Below are 13,968 nucleotides of genomic sequence, written 5' to 3' on the forward strand. Positions count from 1 at the left end.
AGAGAATGGAGGGGGCAAAGGGAGGGGGGAAGAGTGAGTGAGAGAAACATAGATGTGTGAGAGGCACATTGATTGGTTGCCTCCCGCACTTGCCCAACTGGGCCGGAGATCCAACCTGTAACCCAGGTACCTAAACACTGAGCAACACCAGCCAGGCCTATATGTATGTATTTTTAATCTGACCTGCTTTCTTACATCTAATCAGCAACCCATATATAATAGAAATATCTATGTCTATGTTTATGCCTGTATGTCTACATCTATGCCTGTATGTACCTATGTATGTATCATCTTTCAAGATATGTATAATCCAGGTGTATAACCCTCCTTCTTTAATGGTTGCTTAATATTCTACATTATGGATATATCAAAACTGTTTTACTACTTGTTTCCTTTAAAAAAAACAAACAAACAAACAAAAAAAAAACAAGGACCTGACTAGTCAATAATCTATAAGTACTAAACTCTTAGAATCTAAAAATTATTAATTTCATTGTTGTTGAGTGGTATTCATTTATCACATGCACACTTAGCAAGGTAAGGTAAATACTTATCAAGTGCCTGTCATGCCCGTGATGTGTATTATACCAGAGTCGCCTAGAAGAGCACAATGCCCTCATGGAGAAGACCATGCAGGGGCAGATTTTACACATCTGTGAAAATAAGTCAAACATGGAGTTGTGCAGAATTATCATAGGAATTTTGAAGTATTCAGGAAGGTCTAGGAAAGTTTGTGGGGATAATTTGAATTTGGCTGAGATCTGTATCATGAGTAGGGGTTAGCATGGAAGAGGAGAAAACAGAGCAATTTCGGGAGAAGGGTATGATGGGCTGGGTCGAAAGCCAGGGGGGACCGGAAGAAAAAGCGTCAGGAGTAAGGTGTGAAGAAGGCTGATTCGTCCTCAGTGGGCTGACCACACAAGACCCCCTATGCATTTTAAGTAATTTGTTGTTATCCTAAGATTAATGGGATGCCAATGTACAGTTTTTAGTTAAATACATCAAATTTGTGTTTCAAGTCCTTTAGTATGGAGTAGAGAATGAATTGTAAAAATGTGCTTCCTGCCCTGGTTGGTTTGGTTCAGCGGTTAGAGCATCAGCCTGAGGTCCAAAAAGTCACGGGTTCAATTCTGGTCAAGGGCACGTACTTCGGTTGGGATTTGGTCCCTGCCCTGGTCAGCGTCCCGGCAGGAGGCAAACAATGGATCTCTCCCTCCCTCTTCCTCCCTCCCTCCCACTCTATCTTAAGATAAATGAAAAAAATATTCTCACATGAGGATTTAAAAAAAAGTTCTTCCCAATAGAACTGAGGAGTCCTCTTTGGAAAGCCTTTTTTTTTTTTTTCTTTTTAAGTAATCTAGGAAGAAATGTTTGTAGCTTGAGCTATACTGTAATGATGGAGAGAAATAATGATGAAAGGAGCAAATGTATTGTAGGAAAATTGTACAATGAAATCAACAGGATTTGGTTTAGTTAATAGAAAGTTAATTTGGCTCTAAGATGAGCTACAAGTTCTAGGCTACAAGTAATTAAGAAACTTGTTATACTCAGTATTTAAAAGAAGAAATTAAGTGGGAGAATTTTTTAATTATTATTTTTATTATTCTAAAACTGATGATTTATGAAAGCATTTAGTGTTTAAGAGTTCAGGCACTGGGCAAAGGATGTCTTCATTTGAGTCCTAGATTCACCATTTACTCATTTTGTGGTGATAAATAATGTGACCTCCCTCTGTGTGTTTTTTGTTTTGCCTTTTTTACCTGTAAAATGCAACTGTCAACCTCGTGAAGTTGTGAGAATTAAAGAAAGTATTAAAAAAGAGTGCTTAAGATGACATTTGGCACATTTCATGGAGCTAAATAAATATTTGTTATTATTGAAATTACTCTATTATTACCATTAATTAGAAAAAGCATTGTGATTAAAGTTTATTTTAAAATTCCAAGTAAAGGTGAGAATCACAGTTTCTATTCATTCAATTGTTATTACCAGGTTGGAAATCCTCTCTCCTTTAACAGGAACATTCGGTGTAAAGGGGGATTTTGAGCGTTAATGTTCAATCTGCTTATCTTTGACATTCCCCAGGGCACATGACGACTCAGAGCATCTCAGCAGTGTGTGTGCTTGCCTTCGGCTTACTCAGGGAACAGAGAGATCATGAAGAGACACGGGATCGATTGCCTTGGACTAACACTATCGTGAGCTGCATAATTATTATCGAGATAATCAGAAGAACATAGTAGATTTATTTCTAGGTTGAATAAAAGAACATGGATTTCCACACTATGCTAGCATTCACTTCAGATATCCTACTATTTCATTAATTTAGGAAATAAACATTTTCTGCTGCTTTAACTCCTCGGTGTAGCTATTCTACTCACTGGAAGTCACTCAGTACCAGTAATGTATTATAATTGGTTGCTACAGGGTACTGACCATTATTTGGCAATGAGAGGTGAAAACTACACCAAATATTAAATGCTAATATATGTGCTGTGTCTTAATTCATCTTTTTATTTTAGGATAAAAGGAAATCAGGGGAAATGAGTTTGCCAATAAACCTTGATATATTTCTCCCTAGAGAAATTATCGTAAGATTAAATTTCAAAGAATACAATAGTATTTACATTAAGCAATTCAAAATATGTCAGCCCCTACTAATTGGTCAAAGTCTGGAATTTTTAAAATAGGAAAAATCAGCTTCTGTTTAATTTCATTTTATGCCTTATGTTAGAAATTTGTAAAAATGTCTCTTCCTAGGTATCAGATAGTAAAATAACAATGAATTCAGCTCCAGGCAAGCTGCTTTTCAGGCAGACCTGTCAAGAGAGAGACCGGCAACCCAGGGTAATTCATTCTTGCCACTGGATCGGAATTTCTAAAATATAAATAGTACTAACTTACAACAAGAAATAGAAAGTGGTGTTCTTTGTATTTATTGAGAGGCAAAAGGTGAGCAGTAAACAACCGAAAGCTGTATGGGATTTAAGAATAATAAAAGGGGGATTTTGTCAATTTTTTAAGGACACACCTGAATCAAGGAACACGAGGAGTAAGGGATTCCAGTGTTTTACAAGTCTTTTAGCCCTCAAAATGATCTGGGCATGCAAATAAATCACATGCAAATAAGCTCTGGATCAAGATTTGAAAATAAAATATACCAATGAAAATAAAATAAATAGAGAAAAACAGAAATACCCAGAATAAGCACAAAGCTCTGGTCTTTTTGCTAATTAATTCACATGTAACTTGCATTCCAGAAGTAACAGAAAGACTGAGCTGTCCGTGGATCCTAAAGCAGAGCGGAGGCCCGGTGTTTCTCACTGAGGTCACCTGGCAGATCCCCGCTGAGAGAGCTCGCCCTCGGGGCTGCCACCGTCCTTGCTCTCAGAGTTCCTGTGGGGGAAAACCTGATACCACTTTACCACGGCAGATGTTCTTACTTCGATATCCATCCCACAGCATTTATATATCTTTGAGTTTTTAACACTAGTATATTGAAGTACACAGGAACATATGAGGATAAGGAGATGGAGATAAAGGCAAACAAGCCTCTAGGAAAGGTTCCCACCCCCCACCCCCACCCCCGTATTAATTCACATAAAAACATGTCTCAGAACTGCCCATCTAGGGTACTTAGAGCTACTTCCCCTTGGGTTCACTGGACAGAGCCTATGAGGGAGGCAGGAAAACATCCTGTAGTTATAAATTTGTCATCAGGACAGGTCAACAGGATAGAAAAGCAGTGATGCCAAGTGCACACCCACTTGTCCCTGTGTCAAGATAGGGAATGGCCCTTGGTCGCATCTCTGGGTGTGTGGTAGGCAGTTAAACAGACATGAGCAGAGAAAGGACGTGACTGCTCAGGTACGGAAGATCACCCGGGAGGAAAGCCCCGGGTGCTAAGCAAGGGGCAAAACTGGGAAAACCAGGACCTCACCCCTTTGGTGACCTTTCCTCCCCTAGCATATGGCTAGTCATGTGGTAGACCCTTCAGATGGTAATAAAAGGGCCAGAGAATAGCCTCATACAACTCCCATACAAGCCTTGTATGACCACTCCCTTAAGCATTGGGCTCTCAGAACAATGAAGTTCTGACCTGCATCAAAAAATATTAGGGACAAACCAGACATGACTTTTAGGCCTCAGTTGTATTTCAGCTCAGGGCCCAGAATAGCAGCAGAATCGGACAGAGAGACACCATGGCAGAACATCAGGACCAGATGCAACAACCTTCTCTGCTAGAGCAGACCAATCAGTGGAAACCACAACCCTGAAAGGACACACCTGGAAATCTGGTGAATAGTCTATTGAGATACTCCCCTAAAATTCCCCATTTTTAGAAAACAGATAAAATCCCTCAAGATGAAGGAAGCCAGCATGGGCTCCTCTGGAGCTCAACCACAGCTTTCTTTCCCCTTTCTTCTTCAGACACATATCTCTGCTCCCTGTCCCTTAAGCTGTAAGGGTCCCAGCAAGACTTGCAACCAGGGGAGCAGTGGGCAGCTGCAGCTTATCCTGGGCTAACTCCTCTGAACCCATCTCCAAGGCCCCCTTTTCTCTGACTTTTCAGAGAACTAACAGCAGCCTTGCCTTAGCTCACTTCTCTCACTGTGACTTTGACTTCTCAGTGAACCCACACCACCCTGCATGGCTCACTTCTTTTCTACAACATTTCTAGAGATCCCAAGCAGAGCGCCGCAGAGGCTCTCTCCTGTTGCTTGTTCTATCCTAAGCCCTTCCTTTGTTTCACTGTCTCCAGCTTTAGTAAACATACTCTTCAAATCACCTGGACTTGTATTGGGACATCTTTCTTGCATGAAGTCAAGAACCCACACACTGCAGGCTGGACTGAGGTAGACCTGCTCAGGGCCCAGTTCCTTTCTGGTGACAGATGTCTATGGTCATTTCACTCAACTCTCTTTCCTGATGTTGTCACATGAAGCATTTTTATGTGTCATTACATTTCCAGCATCACTGGGGACTAAGACTCAGGCTGTTTGTGAATAGCACAGACCATTTCTATACACTTAACAGATGAATATTATTGAAACGTCCTTTGTAGGAAATTTATTTCAAACTAATCTTTCTCCTTGTCCTTTATAGTAACAGCTCTATTAGCACATACCTATACAAAAAGAAAAAAAAAGTCAAAGGCTTTTAAATCTACCAAGACCATTAAGATTTTTTTTTCTTTGACCTTGGAGTAAAATCTTTCTCAAGAACAGGGTTCAGTCCCAAAACTCACACAATGAGTGTGAATCACTGCCTAAGTGTCCATAATCTAAATAGTTCGAGTTCTAAACTTAATTCTGCCTTGGATTTGCTGCATTACACTGGGAAATGCCTTTGCATCTCTATTTTCTGGTTCCTACATCACTAAAATGGTGTTAATAAAAGTCATCACCTGTCTGCCTTCCGGGGATATTGTGAAGATAAACTCATATTCTCAGTCATGCACACAGCTAATAGAATTCTCAATAGTAACTGTGTTAATAACCATAACAGCAGCAAGGAGACGTTATCCTGCTGTGGGTGTTATAATTTATTGGCTTGGGAACTCAACTCAAGGCCCATGATTATAGAAATCTATGAGGAAATGACACTCTCATCTGCACACTCTTTGGAGATGGCTGTTTCTTTAGCTTTTCTATAGAAATTAGAAATATTTGTCTTCATTTGGAAAGGTGAAGAGAGTTTATTCTCTTATAACTTTAAATTTACTAATAAATGATGGTACATTCTGCCTGCATTCATGCATAATACAGTTTTAAGAATAAAATAAACTGGTCACTTTGTTTTTCTTATTGTGTTTGAAAGTGTTGGCAGAAAATGGAACAGAATGCACATAGGACTGACTCATCCATATGCAAATAGGCAACTACCTGCAAGGCAGGATTTGCTGAAGGCTAAGATGTCTCCCTAATGCCTCCTGGTGTGAAACTGTCAAGATTCATTCAGTCTTCAGGGATGGAGGCATTGTTATCTGTGAGAGGCTAACACATAGGTTGGGCTTAGTTGACCTGATTAACTGTCAAATAGTAGAAATGGGGGTTGAAGTGTGGCTAGAGGAGGATGGGATGTGCAATGCTGCTCCGTCTACTTGGGTTTCCATTAGCCAGGCTGAGCTAGCTGCTTTAACAGAGGACTCTGATGCCCAGCAGCTTCATACAATAGACGTTTACTTCCTGTTACTGTACATCTTCAGGCATGTGTTTCTAGGACTGCCTCTGTGTGATGTCTCAGAGCACCAGACCCCTGCTCTTGTGTGGTGTTGCTCTCCCCTGTGACCTCTGAGCCCTCTACTCAGCTCTCAAGTAGGGAAAGAGAGAGTGAAGCTTCGGTGAGAAAGGTTTTAGTAGACAGAGGATGAAGTGATAGCTTATTCCGCTGGCAAGAACTCACATATATGACCATCTCTAATAGCAAGGGGAAATATATCTTGCTCTGTGTTCAAAAGGGAAAAGGAACCTCATCATCTCTTCCACTGAGCCTTGGGATATAGCAAGAGTGGGTAACAGCATAGTTTGGGTGTCAGAAAAACCACATAGTCATTCTGACAATTCTACCATCCACATGACCTTGGATAAATTGCTTAACATGCCACATAATAGCTGCATTCTGTTGAGCAAGTTTTCTTCTCCTCTTCCTCTTTCAGTTCTTTCTCTTTCTCCCTTTTTTTTCTCTTTTTCTCCCACTTTTCCTTTTTAAACGTTGCAGCCTTTTTCTTCTTGGGACTTTCCTCATAGGGTAATACTGGAAATCATATTAGGTTATGCATATAAAAGTTACTGCTTTGTCTGGGACCAGATATCTCAAGAACTCATTAGTTCCTATTATTTTTATATACCTTGGAAATATTTGAGGTGGTGGTAACAAAATGGGTTATAGATACCAGAGTTTCATTTTGTCATCTGGCTAGAGAGGAGTTAAAAGAGTTTTCAGTCTTTGAGATATCAAATAATGAAGATATTTACTGTACATATTGACCCTACACCCATGTTCCTGAAAGACAGAATGTGGAGACATCTGAGGCTGCGAATTTCAACTTTGCTATAGTATTCCTCAGATACACAGTTTCCTTTCCAAATTTTTTGAAGAAAATGTATCAGTGCGAGAAAATAAGACCTTTTTTAAAAATAAAATCTACATGAAATTCTAGAATCTTTGGGGATTTGAGCCTTATATGTTTCTTCAGTCAGTCTATCTACACTAATTAAATCCACTTAATTGAGCTACAAATCTATGAGGATGAGTTCTTAAGGGATTTTGCAAACGTCCTGCTTATAGATAAATCAAAATGATTACAAAGTAGTCCTTCACACTGTGCTTGGCTGCAGAAGACGTTGAAATGAAAAATATGATAGAGGAAATGTGCACATTCTAAAATATGGAAAAGACTTGGTTCAGGTTCAGGATTAGTTGTGCGCAGATGTTGCTGTTGGCTCCTGTTTAAAAAGTTTTCTCACTGCAAATCTGAATAATGGTTTTATGTCCCCTGGAAATGGGATGCAGATTGAGATATTTTACCTATCAATTGGCCTTTTTGCTCTACTGCTATAATGTTCAAAGTGTTCTGAACAAATAGTAATTAAAGATGTTATTCTTTCTAAAAGGAAGATAAGTCATAGGGCCTTGATGTTAATGTAATTTCTCAGCACACTTGTGTCATCAGTATTCTGAGATCCTCCCACATTTAAAATTCATGGAATGAAGCTTTCTGAATTTCAAAATGCTTATCAACCTACTCCCCCCCCCCCCCCCCCAAAAAAAAAAGTATTTAGAAACCAGGTGTTAGAGGCCAGCTGAGATCGAAGTTTGGCTTTTTAAACACTAGGAATAATGTGAATTCTTTTTCTGAAAACACTTCAAGAAAAGGAATTAATGGTCTAATCTAATTTTTACTTTTGGCCATCATTTATAGATCCAAGAAATAAAAGTCATGTATTTATAATTATAATTTGTCAAGCTGAAACTAATATAATCAATCCCATTGTTGGGTTAAATTATCATTTACACACCTGAGCAAATGAATATTTCTGCAGCTTCAGTATTCTAGGTTGTAAACGTTCTTATATTTTAACATCCAACATAATGGCAAAAGAGATTGGATTTTTCTGCAAAATACTAATGTTGGTATATTTAAATATTTCATTTCCTTTTTTAAGTTCTTAGTTTATTACTCCTCTCATGAAAATTCTGCACAATCACCACAGATAAAGTTACTAAAGACTCTCAACTCCTTCCGTTGTCCAATCTCCAGCATTTTGCCAGCACCCACAGTGGTGTTTACAGTCCTCTGACTTTCTTCATTCTCTTCTTGCATTCCTTTAGCTGTTTTTCTTGAGGTCTTCTATTTTTCTCATACAGGTCATTTCTTGCAAGCCTGTGTTTGGGTTCACTTTTCTTTTCATAATCCGAGGAATCATAACTCATGCCAAAGCCAGTTGTCTTGCCACCAAGAAAATGGGTTCTGAATCCAAATACAAAGATGACATCTGGTGTGTTCTTATAGATTTTGGCTAGTTTTTCCTGAATTTCTGTCCCAGGTATTCTTGCCTTCCCTTCCCAGGGTAAGGGACATTGATGACCATTTGTTTCGACGGAGACAGTCTATTAATCAAGAATGCTATGGTCTGGATAGTCACGGTGTCGTTCATGATGGCGCTGACCCTCAAGCATCCAGGGAGGAAAAGCTAAATAGATAATTTCTTTTTTTTTTTAATCCTTACCCGAGGATATTTTTCCATTTATCTTCAGATAGAACAGGAGGGAGGGAGAAAGAGAGAGAAACATTGATATGGGAAAGTCACATCCATAGGTTGTCCCCAGACTACCCCCACTGGGGCAGGGGAAAAACTGCAACTGAGGTACATGCCCTTGGCTGGAATCAAACCCTGGACTCCTTGGTCCATGGGCCGATGCTTAACCGCTGAGCCAAACCAGCCAGGGCTAAATATTTTATTTCTTTTTCTTTTTTTTTTTATCCTTACCTGAGGACATTTTTTTTCCATTATTTGTTCAGATAGAGTGGGAGGGAGAGAGAGAAAGAGAGAGAGAGAGAGAGAGAGAAACATCAATGTGAAAGAGACACATCGAGTGGCTGCCACCCACACGACCAACCAGAGCCGGGGACAAACTGCAACCGAGGTACGTGCCCTCAGCGGGAACCGAACCCGGGTCTCTCTGAACCTCTGGCCAACACTCTAACTGCTGAGCCAAACTGGCCAGGGCAATATTTTATTTCTTAAAAATGGAACATATGATTTGAAAAATTAAAATTCAGTATCAAAATTGTCAACTTAAGAAATGGTTTTATATAAAACATAATCTATCCTTTCCCAATGAAAAAGTCAAGAACATTTTAAAACCAGCTTTTCAGATAATTATTTTTTTACAATTTATTTTTAAACAAGATTGAGAAACTGATAGCTGGCTCACAGGCAGTGTCCATGAGACTGAAAATGTTGCAATGAAAAATATGCCCCTAACATGGCCAAATTAAATTTCATAAGGTTCATGCACTTGCTTCTTGGCCTTTACTTCCAAATTCATTTTATCTCATGTACCATCTATTAAAAAGCAACAGGGAAAGTTATGCTGAGTGGCTGTCTTTCTATAGAAATTCTGGGAATGAAACTATGGTTTCTGATTCCATTTAGCACTGATGATGAGGAAGCTACATTACAATGATTTCCTTTGTTGCCTTTTACAAATATTCACTGTGACATATGCATTTATGGTGTAAAACATGTTCTCAACACAAGCATCAGCAGGAAGAATAAGGCATGTAGATGCTAAAGACAGATTCAGAGAGGCTCTGAAAAAAGCCCAGGGATTTAAAAACCAAACAAATGGTCACACCCTCTTTCTGGAATGGGGAGAAGAGGACCACCACCACTCCTGGTGGTGGGGCTCCCAAAGTGTCTGGAGGTCAAAGGTGTAGGGACCTCTTCACCATCACGAGACATCCTTGCTCTTAGTTGGTGGCTAGGACTAAAGAGCCAGCAAGGGGCAAAGGCCCAGGCTCCGCCTCACTCAGGGCTTGCCTCACCTCCAGTGTCTTGGCTGAGCCGATGGCAGAGTGGAAACCTGCCATTGGATTTAGTTCCCAAACCAATCATTTCACCAGAGTGAAATTTTAATTTAAAAACTTAAAAAGATATATATATATCTTTATATATATATATATATCTTTTTAAGTAGGTGGCCTATATATATATATATTTTTTTTTTCTCTCTCTCTCTCTCAGACACACACACAGAAATTCACATGACTCCTTAAAATTTTCCCTAGTATTTATGGCCTTGGCTCATATTATTTTAGGCCATATAAGATATTTAGTTGAAAAAGTATTATAGCTTGTATTTTTTGGGTGGATTGCATATAATGAAGCAGTTTCACACATATCTCTTATGCTCTTCCTACCCTAGTTTTATGGGGAGAAACGGTGAGGGAAAGTTTCATGGAGACCAAAGAACCCTGTCAAAAGCACATGACTGACCCTATGGGATGTAGCCTGGCCAATCTCTCTTTATATGATGACGATAATTACTTATAATTGCATTGTATAGATTAATGTATCTTACCTGGAAATGCTAGGAAGTTCAGTTTCTGGAAGGCCAAAGGAAATAATGTGAGGCATTAATCCATGCCAAGAAGGACAGGCCAGTTTAGATGGGAAGCTCAAGAAATTAGGGAAGAATGTTAAAAAAAAAAAAAAAAAAAAAGTTAGAGGAGAAAGGATAGCTGTCAGATATGACAAAAATCATTCTCTTGAAAACAGCCCAATCTGCTGGAAGGAAATGTAAACACACACCCACATACACACACAAATCACTATTCAACTGCAAAAAAGTGAGGCATTTTGAAAAACTGAAAACAATGTAAAAATGGAAATTCAAGAGAAAAAATATAAAATCTGGATTTTGCTCTTAAATATCTGATAAAATCTGGTGAACATGAGTTTTGATTTAAAAACTGAAGATAAAGAAAAGGATGACCGCCTGGCCGATGTGGCTCAGTGGTTGAGCATCGATCCATGCACCAAGAGGCCACCGGTTCAATTCCCAGTCAGGGCACATGCCCAGGTTGTGGGCCAAATCCCCAGTGGAGGGCATGCAGGAGGCGGCTAATTGATGTTCTCTCTTGTCAAAGTTTCTATCTCTCTCCTTCTACCTTCTCTCTCTAAAATCAATAAAGAAAAAAAAAAAATCATAGAGAAGAGAAGAGAAAAAAAAGAAAAGAGAAGAGAGAAAAGAAAAGACAAGACAAGACAAGACAAGACAAGACAAGACAAGACAAGACAAGACAAGACAAGACAAAAGTGAAGAGTCTAATGGGACCCAGAAGACTACAGCTCAGTAATGGATCTCTGGAGCCAACCTGGCCCATAGAATAAAATAGAAAAGGGCTTTGCTCGGGCTTGAAGGAAAAATAAACTTTCTTCTTAAAATTCATTAGAAAAGCCAACCCACATGTGAAATTAAGGGGTACATCTGCACCATCTATCTATACATAAATAATCACCCATAGAGGAGAAATTAATTTTCTGTGGTTCCAGGTTTATTGTACACATAGAAAAAATGCAAGTGCTTTTGGAGAAATGGCACTTCACCCATTCTGCAGAATATTCTCACATATAAATTTGTAAGAAAGGTGACATTACGGTTAAATAAGACACACAAGAAAGTAAGCTGAAGAGGTTATTAAAAGTGATTAAACAGCAAGAGGAGAAAATGACAAAGAAACATATCATTTAAAATAACCAAATTGAAATCTAAAGCTGAACAACAAAATGAATAATTGTTTTTTAAAACAGTAGCTATAACAGCAGTTTTTAGACCTAAAGAAAGAAAGAATCGAAGAAATATAATGCATACCTAAAAACTATTTAGGATGACATAAAAGAGACAAAAGGTTGAAAATATGAAAGACATATTAAGAGAAACATATAATAGAGAAAGAAGTCTAACATTTGAATCAGGATTTTTGGAGAGAAGAGAGTGACGAGGAGAGAAAATATTCTAAGAGAGAAAAGCTGAGAAATTTCTGGCAAGTCTGATAGGTGTGAATACTCAAGTTTAGGATCTCTTTGGTTTCCAAACATCTCTTTGTGGAATATTTGTGAGAGTGTCCTTTTCAAAGAATTGATATATTTCCTTTAAGTTATAAAATTTTAGGTCATAAGATTGTTCACAATATTACTTTATTACTCTTTCTCTGTCCATCGGTTCATTAGTGATGGTCCTGATTTCATCTTTGATATTAGTAATTTTTATTGTTTCTCTTTTTTTTTTCTTGTTTAGTCTTCTTCCCTTCTTTCATTTTTTTCTTGTTAAAGGATTGCCATTTTACTTTTTTCAAATAACCCTGTTTTGATTTCATTGATTTTCTGTTTTCCTGTTTTTAACTTCACTCATTTCTGCTCTAATTTTTATTTCTTTTCATCTGCATTCTTTAGATGTGCATTCCTTTTTTTCCTCTACTGTCATAACATGGAAGCTTAAGTTATTGATTTTAGATCTATCTTCTTTCTGATATATGCATTCAGTGCTTTAAGTTTCCTCCTAAGTACTGTTTTTGCTACATCCCCAAAATTTTTGTTTTATTTTCAAATTTCTATTGAAAATCTTTTATTTAGTTAGTTTGAAGTATTTTTAATTTATCTTGAGACATCTTTCACCCATGTATTATTTACAACTGTGTTGTTCAATTTCCAATATCTTAGGTTTTTCCAGCCATCTTTCCAATATTAATGTCTAGTTTAATCCTATTGTGTGAAGAGAGCCTACTTTGTATGATTTCTCTTATTTTATAATTGTTGAAGTATGTTTTATACCATAGAATATGGTCTGTCTTTGTGAATGGTCCATGAATTTGGAGGACAAAAAAGTGTAATCTGCTATTATTGAAATCTAGTCAATTGATGGTGCCGTTCAACCATATACTTACTGATTTTGCACCTGCATTTTCTGTCAAATACGGGTAGAGGTATGTTGAAATCTCTGACTACGACAGTGAATTTATCTACTTCTCCTTACAGTTCTATCAGTTTTTTTCTTCATATATTATGATGTTCTGTTATTAGTTGCATACACATTGTGAATTGTTATGTCTTCTTGAAGAATTGACCCCTTTATTGTTATATATGGTCACTCTTTTTTGACATTCAGATGATTTATTTGCATGATTAATAACCACATTTCCAACAGTGCAGCAGGCATCTGAGAATAACATTATTTTGAGTTAAAGCAGAAGACCTTCTGGAGAGAGACCCCCCCCCCTTTCGAGTCAGACAGCTCAAATGCCCACCACATCCAGCAGTGCAGAAAGACGGAGCTCAGAGGCAACCTCCTTTCTCCTCGAACTTGGGATCAGACCTTCCGGGTGCATTAGGCTGGGTCAGAGATGAGCCTGTTGCCTCTGACAGCTGCAGTTGCTCCCTTGCCCTTTTGTTCTGAGAGCTCACAGTTGCAGATGCTTTCATCACAAGCTCCAGAGTCTAAGGCAGAGACACCAGAGCCTGAGGAAAGTAGAGGAAAAGAGAAGTTGAATCTGGAAATGCTCCTGAGTGTTCAATCACTCCTGAAGCTGTTCTTCAAACCTCTTGCTCTCCCGAAGACAGCTGGACAGGCACTGGGCCAGGAGCTCCTGAGCAGAGGCTCTGGGCCCCAGATCCTCCACCCTGAGAATCCTCTTCGCTTCCCACACTCCACAATTCTCTTCTCTGCGCAGTGCCCTGAAGCAACGGAGCGGGAAACCGGTTTGCAGGAAGACGAAAAGACGTTCTCCCCAAACTCCCCTGACTCAGCTAGCTGTTGCTCCTTTTGCTCTGCATTCTGGCTTGTTCCCATGACAAGGAAACATCATGTTTTTTCAAGTGGTTTTTAAAAATATCCCTGGCCACTTTGGGTTAGCAATTGGAGCATCAGCCCATGGACCAAAGGGTTATGGGTTCAATTCCA

At 38.7% G+C, this 13,968-nt stretch overlaps 1 pseudogene; it reads right to left on the reverse strand.

Annotated features, from left to right (window-relative positions):
- Positions 1-8,289: 8,289 nt before the first annotated feature.
- Positions 8,290-8,660, reverse strand: LOC118631873 (annotated as a pseudogene).
- Between the last annotated feature and the right edge of the window lie 5,308 nt (positions 8,661-13,968).

Source organism: Molossus molossus, unplaced genomic scaffold, assembly GCF_014108415.1.
Source record: "Molossus molossus isolate mMolMol1 unplaced genomic scaffold, mMolMol1.p scaffold_m16_p_1, whole genome shotgun sequence".
Classification (NCBI taxonomy): domain Eukaryota; kingdom Metazoa; phylum Chordata; class Mammalia; order Chiroptera; family Molossidae; genus Molossus; species Molossus molossus.